Consider the following 8346-nt stretch of genomic DNA (forward strand, 5'->3'; position numbering starts at 1 on the left):
CTGGTACATACCTTCACAGCTCTGATTAGTGGGTCAGAAGGCCAGCAAGCCAAGCATCACTGCAAAGGGGCGGCTTGTAGCGTAGTGGTTAAGGTACATGACTGGGAAGCCACAATACGATCTGCACAGCCGTTGGGCCCTTGAGCAAGACCCTTAACCCTGCAATGCTCCAGGAGAAGATTGTCTCCTGCTTAGTTTAATCAACTGTACGTTGCTCTGGATAAGAGCGTCTGCAAAATGCCATTAATTTAATGTGATAGTTCTGTCCACAGAGCCCACTAGAGTGCTGCATAAACAGAATTAGATTAACTCTTCCGTCTGTGGTTTCACAGTGTGCCTGTTTACGCTTAATCGCCTGTTAGTCTCATCACACGCCACTTCCTCTACACAGATTAAAAGTGTGATCTGTTGGTCTCTAGAGTTTAGAATGGTGCAAAAAACAAAAAACATCCAGTGAGCAGCAGTTATTTGGGCAAAAACGCCTTGTCAATGAGAGAGGTCAGTGGATAAGGGCCAGCCTGGTCAAAGCTGACAGGAAGGTGACAGTAACACAAATAACAACGCATTACAACAGTAGTATGCAGAAGAGCATCTCTGAACACACAACACATCAAACCTCTGAGTGGATAGGCTACAGCAGCAGAAGACCAATAAGTCAAAAAAACAAGTCTAATAAATACCTAATAAAATGCTCCCTGAGTGTATATTGTAATGGTTAGATGTTATTTTTCCTAAACTACTTTTGAATGTATTAGAATAGAAAAATGTTGAACAAGAGTGCAGTTTTCTTGCACATCTTCCAGTGTGGAGCTGTCATATAAAAACACATCTTTGGAGAAAAGCAATACTGATGTCAGTGAGAGAATCAAGAGAGAGGGCTGAAAATGTCTTTGTTCCTCAGGTTTGCCTGTGTGGTTTCTTTTGCTGTCTTGCAGAATCGATAGAAGTACACAGTACTGCTATGGATGTGAAAATCTAATAAATACCTAATAAAGTGCTCACTGAGTATAAGTAGGTGTGACCTGCTCCATCATTTTGGGTTCTATTCGATTGTGAAGAGGAGGATCTCGGCTTTCTTGTAATATTCATAATAACTTTTTACTGTACATTTTCAGCAAGATCAGCTCATTTCAAACTGTGTTTTTGAGAATAATTGACTCCAAAGTCTGTCTGTCCATGTTTGATTTGACAAAAATGATTGTTGCGACTCACAACAGAACGCATTTCCTCATGATAAGTATTCAAAGACTGAAATAATTGGTTAAAGTATACATTTCACAATGTCATCTGTATTTGCTTTCTCCTGGTACATACCTTCACAGCTCTGATTAGTGGGTCAGAAGGCCAGCAAGCCAAGCATCACTGCAAAGGGGCGGCTTGTAGCGTAGTGGTTAAGGTACATGACTGGGAAGCCACAATACGATCTGCACAGCCGTTGGGCCCTTGAGCAAGGCCCTTAACCCTGCATTGCTCCAGGAGAAGATTGTCTCCTGCTTAGTTTAATCAACTGTACGTTGCTCTGGATAAGAGCGTCTGCCAAATGCCATTAATTTAATGTGATAGTTCTGTCCACAGAGCCCACTAGAGTGCTGCATAAACAGAATTAGATTAACTCTTCCATCTGTGGTTTCACAGTGTGCCTGTTTACGCTTAATCGCCTGTTAGTCTCATCACACGCCACTTCCTCTACACAGATTAAAAGTGTGATCTGTTGGTGCGGTCTCTAGAGTTTAGAATGGTGCAAAAAACAAAAAACATCCAGTGAGCAGCAGTTGTTTGGCCAAAAACGTCTTGTCAATGAGAGAGGTCAGTGGGGCCAGCCTGGTCAAAGCTGACAGGAAGGTGACAGTAACGCAAATCATGTGATCAGTGGCCCATCGATGGCAACAGTCCTGTGAGACTGGCCATCCCTAGATAGATAACGACATCTTTGTACGTGTGTATGCATCATGTATGTTCATAGCCACAAATATTTTTAAAAAGCTATGAAAACCTGCTGAGCAATAAGTTTGCAGATGATCTGTAGCCTTGTAATTCTGTGCTTGGAGAATGATTTATTGCTTAATTTGCTTATATGAAATCATTGTTGTTGCCTTCTCTGAAGAATACTGCTAGCATAGCACTCAGCAGAATTCTGGAAATGCTATTCAGCCTTACCTCCCTATTGACAAACTAAGCACTTAAATTACCTTATAAAAGCATTAAATCGATCACAGATGTCCCTTTGGTGACTCTAAGACATCATTAAAACGGTGTCCAAAGAAATCGTAAACAGAACGTGGCAAACTACAGAGCATGTCAGATATGATACAATTTACATAGAATCAGTTGTACAGCCACAAACATTTAGTCTAGTACACGTGGAAAAAAATGCTGAAGCATGATTAAAAGGGTGTCAGGGTTTTAGTCCATTTATGGTGTTTGGATGTTTCTTGGCTAAAGGTTGTGTCCAGATATAGAAAATTTGGGCTGAATAGAATAAATAAATAATCAATGTACTACTATCAGGAACTAAAGGGCTTCTTCCGCCTTTCATGCCACCAGCAGCCTCAAAGCAGCCTACGTTTTTTACAGACACCACAGAAGAACAGAAGACAGCAGACGGTTCAGAGAAGCGGAGAGAATAGTTTCACTCATCAAATGGGTCCTGAAATATACTATGAAGTTATCCTTCTCTTCATGCATTTAAGTCTGAGCTCCACTGCCACTTACTCTTGTAATTTGTCATGGACAGAATTTTTTTAAATATGTAAGCCAGTCATAAGTAACATTTGGTCTCATGCGCTGGTCAGCTTGCTGACTTCCCCCTCCTGGAGCATACATTGTTAGCCCCCACCGTTGGCACACATGCCTGTGGGGGAGAGCTAGAGAAGGATTCTTAGAGGCGCCTTCTTGGGCCCTGGAGGCCCCCCTTTTCTCACATTCCTACAGGATTTGAGTACAGGAGTACTGGATATGGTATAAAGATGTTTCATGATAATCCCAGGTCAGAATATAGTGATGTTTGGTGTTATTCTGATTGGTTCAGTGCGACTGGTGTAATGGTCTAGTTTTTGTAACAGTCTACCTTTGATATCACAACCATTCAGGAAAACTGGGCAAAAGCTGTCTCTGTAGAAGCCATGTGTTTTAGCCCCCTGCCTGGTGGGCCTGGCTGTAAATTATAGATGGGTGACTCACTTTTTAGAACTAAGGCCTGGATTTCGGAGATAAGGAGAAGAAACCAAACAGTCTGGGATGTCTCCTTTCCTTTCATTCACCCAAATCAGGTTTATCCCAAAGGTATATTACCATGAGAGGCACAAAAACATATTTTCAGCATAATGCAGTTATCATGAAAACTCCCAACTACAGCATTCATAGATATGATGGGGCGGCCTGTAGCATGGTGGTTAAGGTCAGGAAGGGCTGCCATGTGTGAGGGGCCTGTGAGCTGGGGTTCCAATGTTGTTTAGACTACCTGTTGGGGAGTTAAGATGTATGAGTGGTCCAAGGCCAGTTGGGTCATGGGAAAAGAATCCTCCCGAACATTGGTGACCTCCCTGTGACCCCATACCTGGTCACTTCCAAGGGGGAAGACTCCGGACAATGCCACAGTGCCCTCATTTGGGCACTGCTGTCATTACACCGGTGACTGCTCTCTTGGATTAAATATTCAAAACTGCTATTAAGATAGTAAATAGACCCGGTAACACCTTGAAAACATTGCCCATGTGATCCTTGTATTATTGCATTAAGTCTTATGTAATGGTAACAGGAATTGCATGTAAAATGGATAATCAGGAGGGAAGTTTCATGATAACTGCAACATAATAAAACATAAGGGTAATCTGTTTGGTATGGATGTGATCTGATAAAATCAAGGAATCGGATGAGATACATTTCATACCAAATGGAATTTAATAAACTATAGTTTCAGTATCCCAAGGGAAAACCTACACGTCCTCTCCTGGTAATCATCTCATTTTCCCTACTCAACAACCCCCAACGGTGGGGGTCTAAATTCCAGATTTGACCACCCCTCCAGGTTGATTTATGGCACTGCCGCCTGGTTCCAAACGTATGATTTGGCATAAAAGCAAGGGAGACAGACCAATCTGGGAAGATCGTATTCGACTTCCCACACAACATGTCTTGTGTATGTATGTATGTATGTATGTAAGTATCAGGAAGATCGTATTCGACTTTCCATACGGCATATTCTATACTCTGTGTTTGTGTGTAGTCCAAGCAGGCTAGGTATGATTATTTACTCTATCTCTATTCTTAATTTGTGTATTTTATACTTGATTGTGATATTCTAAAGCTAATAACCTACCTGTCTGCGAATAAACTATTTTGCTTGTAACTTGCGTGATCTCCATGACTCTAATTCATCTTGTACCTTTTCAGCCTAAATTACAACTGAAATACTCAGGGGGAAATGGTGGCCAAAAGACCGACCGATCGGCGGGGCGGTACACCTGTGATAGTTCTAAGTTGTGAGGCCAGCAATTTCTGTCCCTTAAAGGGTCGGGCGACGCAAGGCTCTTGTAATCTGGTGCGAAGGGAACCCATGGGCGTTATAGCGCCGGTTCCTGCCAAATTAGCTCGAAGGAGCCCAGACAATGCTACGCCGACCTGGGCTCGCAAATATCATGGCAGGTTTGCATGTATTGTGTTGATTGGACCCTCAGCCTCTGAGTTCTCCACCGAACTGAGATTTCAGCAGTAATGCTAATCCCGGGAGCATCTATTGAGTAATGGTGGCGCAGGTACAAGTCGAATGTAATCACTCCCGAGGTCCGCGTAAGTTGCAAACCCAAATTGCTAAATTATATTTTAAATGGAGTCAGATAAACGAGTAAAACTATAGTAACCACTAAGCGTACAATACGGCCCCGTTTGAGAACGGAGAATATTAAGAATTGTACTGATCCGTTTCTGGCCAGCTATAAGCGGGATATGGGGCAGGTCAATCCATATCCGACCCATGGCAACGGACCCAGTATATTCTTAAACATAATTGTGCTCTGTTCTTGTACGGAGGATAATAATTAACCCAACTAATGTTCTCCCAACAACGCCAGAAGGAGAAGCACGCAAATCCCCCTTCGGCCCCCGCTAAATTCCGTCATTGGGTTAGCTGTGGGGTTTTACAAATATGCAGTTGTCAGTTTCAGAGATTTGACCGTTAATTTAAAGCCTGGTTCATGAATTAGATCTAGATCTTTGTGTATCCCTTCGTCCTGCTGTGACCATAAATCAAAATGAATATAATTTTTTATGCTTATTTTGTGCTTTATGGTATGCCTTTTGCCATTATTGGCATTGCTTTGTATACTGTGTTGTGCTGTGCTGTGTCGTAATGATTAGACTATCTGTTTAAGCAATCTTAGCACACGCCACTTCCTCTAAACGAATGAAAAGTGTAATTTCAGTGATACTGCATGATCGTTGGTGCAGTTTATAGAGTTTACTCAGAATGGTGCGAAAAACAAAAAACATCCAGTGAGTGTGAGCATTGCTTTGTACACTGTGTTGTGCTGCGTTGTGTTTTAATGACTAGACTCTGCCTCGCAAAGCAAATCTAACGCAATTGCAAGTAACAGAAGCAATGGAAACTTTTTTTCCCTTTGATAAAATCTATTTGGCGAATTCATTTGAATTCAATTTAAATATTGCCTCAAAAATGTAACCTGCTTTTCGGTTTTATTTTGGAAAAATGTATGTATTTGGAACATGAAGCTTTCAAGCCCCAAAAGAGTTTATTTTACTGTTACACTTAAATACTTTTTGTATTAAAGGTTCATAATCGAAGTTGTTGGCAATGACTATTCAGAATAACACATTAAAGGCTTGTGTACAAGAAGCTATAATTACAGGCAAAAATTCCAAGCCAATTTAACATATTGTAAAAATTTAGAAATTTCACCAAAGAAGACATTTGGTCTGAAAAACAGCTGAACCTCTTGACCATGTCCGCATGCTCTTAGGCATTTTGTTGCTGCCACATGATTGGATGATTAAATATTCACTTAACAAGCTGGTGTCCAGGTCTACCTAATAAGGTGCTCCCTGAGGGTTCAGTTTACCAGATATAGTATGCTACTATGTCACTTCAAAATCTTTTTATAGATAGTGAAGTGGAATGGTTTTCCACTCTAAACCTTCCAAATTTCTATATATTTTAGTAAGTTACTGGGCATCTTTGCTACTTTTGTCTATGTTACTTACTTCACTACATACTTCATAAAACTTCAGTGACACACAAAGGTTTTGCTCTGTTTTGCCAACCACAATTTCTGTTCGGCAAAGTAATTCCGCTGTAATTCCGTTGTGTTGTGAAAAAAACTAAACCTATTACTTCACACCTCAGGGCTGGGCTACAGGTATACCAGCAGAGACTGTACCATGGCAACCGAGCAACACATCCATTAACACGGACACAACCCAACTTCTCAATAAAGGTATGTAAGCTAGAAATTAATTCCAAATGTCAGGATTGAAGGCAAGGGGCCACCCCATCACTGCCCCCCCAAAAAAAGGCCATTTGCCATAATAAATTAAATACACAAATTAGTCTAATAAAATAAAGCAACTGCCTGGACAGTTTGTAGTCCACAGTTTAAAACTGTATGTTGAATAATGCATCAGGACAGGTTGGCAGGTTTGTATCAGCCGCAATATCGAGTGCCACACAGTTTTTGTTGTCGTAGAAATCACTAGCTACATTGTTTAAAGTCATTTTGGAGACAAATCCCACAACTGTCAGGCACCAGAACACTGAACCCAAGAGCAAGACCACAGGCGGCGAAATCCAAGTAAAAGTCTTTATTAGATTTTGGGATTTAGGTTCAGACAGGCAAGGCTCGATTTCCAGCAAACAGCAATAATAAAGGTTAGGCAGTTTGAAAACGAAAGTCCAGGCAAAGGTTTGGTACAAGGTAAAGCAGGTACAGCAGTGATAATCCAAAGAACAGACGATGTCACAAGTAAAGGGTTGAAAACACACGGGCAATCTAAACAGAAACAGAATCCAAAATCAAAAACTGATAATCTAAACAGGGTCCAAACAGAACAAGAGGGTAGTCCAAGAGGCGGTGGTCGAAAACAAAACAGGTTGTTACAGATATCAAGCACAACATAACACGGGAAAATACGGCAAAGGCTCATGACAATCTGGTGACAAACTGAACAAATGGGTATAAATACACTTACAACACTAGAACAAAACGAGAAACAGGTGGAATTAATGACAGAAGACAGGAAGGAAGAACATATAAGGACTGGGACACAAACAAAACTAATTCATTAATAAAACGAACAGTAAACAGACTATGGTCAGCCCAGGGTACAAATACACAAAAACACTAAGGACGCTAAGAAAACCGATCACAAAAAACACAGAACCTGACAACAACGGATGCGACTGCTGGCAGATAAATGCTCATTCAAAGCTTGCTGGTATCAAATTTCAGAAGCTGAACAGTGGCTGGAATATTCATACAAATGAGACGGCATGTGCTGTATATGCAGGTTGTTTGCATCTCGAATAGCCACATTTCATTGCGTGAGGGTGCGCTAACTGGAAAATTGGGTTGGAAAACGCAGCAGGGGATCACCAGAATACAGAGACGTCTAAACTCTGTAGTAGTGCTGTCCTCTGAGATTGTGGAATAGCACGTTCATTTTTCCCGTTGTGTTTTCATGTAGCCTATGTTAAGCAACTGCAATGCAGTGGTGCTGTGTCTTGTAAAGCATCAGTTCTGTCAATAATGTCACAGCTTCAGCTGCTGCCTGTCTCACTATGAAGTGAAATTATTCATTAATTCATCCATTCATTCATCCATCCATCCATCCATCCATTATCTTAACCTGCTTATCCTGAACAGGGTCGCAGGGGGGCTGGAGCCTATCCCAGCATACATTGGCCGAAAGGCAGGAATACACCCTGGACAGGTCGCCAGTCCATCGCAGGGCACACACACCATTCACTCACACACTCATACCTACGGGCAGTTTAGACTCTCCAATCAGCCTAACCTGCATGTCTTTGGACTGTGGGAGGAAACTTGGAGAACATGCAAACTCCTCACAGAGAGGCCCCGGCCGACAGGGATTCGAACCCAGGACCTCCTTGCTGTGAGGCGGCAGTGCTACCCACTGCACCATCCGTGCCACCTGAGTGAAATGAATTTACTTTAATAGGCTTAACTTGTGAGGCAAATAGCCGCCAATAGCATCCATGTTTTTTGTCAAATCCAGCAGATGGCGGTAGCATGCAGATCCTATTTATAATGCTATATTGTGTCTTTCATTTTAAATCCAAGTACAAAACTAATGTTAAATACTTCTTTTTTTTTT

This window comes from Conger conger, chromosome 6, assembly GCF_963514075.1.
Source record: "Conger conger chromosome 6, fConCon1.1, whole genome shotgun sequence".
In the NCBI taxonomy this organism is placed as follows: domain Eukaryota; kingdom Metazoa; phylum Chordata; class Actinopteri; order Anguilliformes; family Congridae; genus Conger; species Conger conger.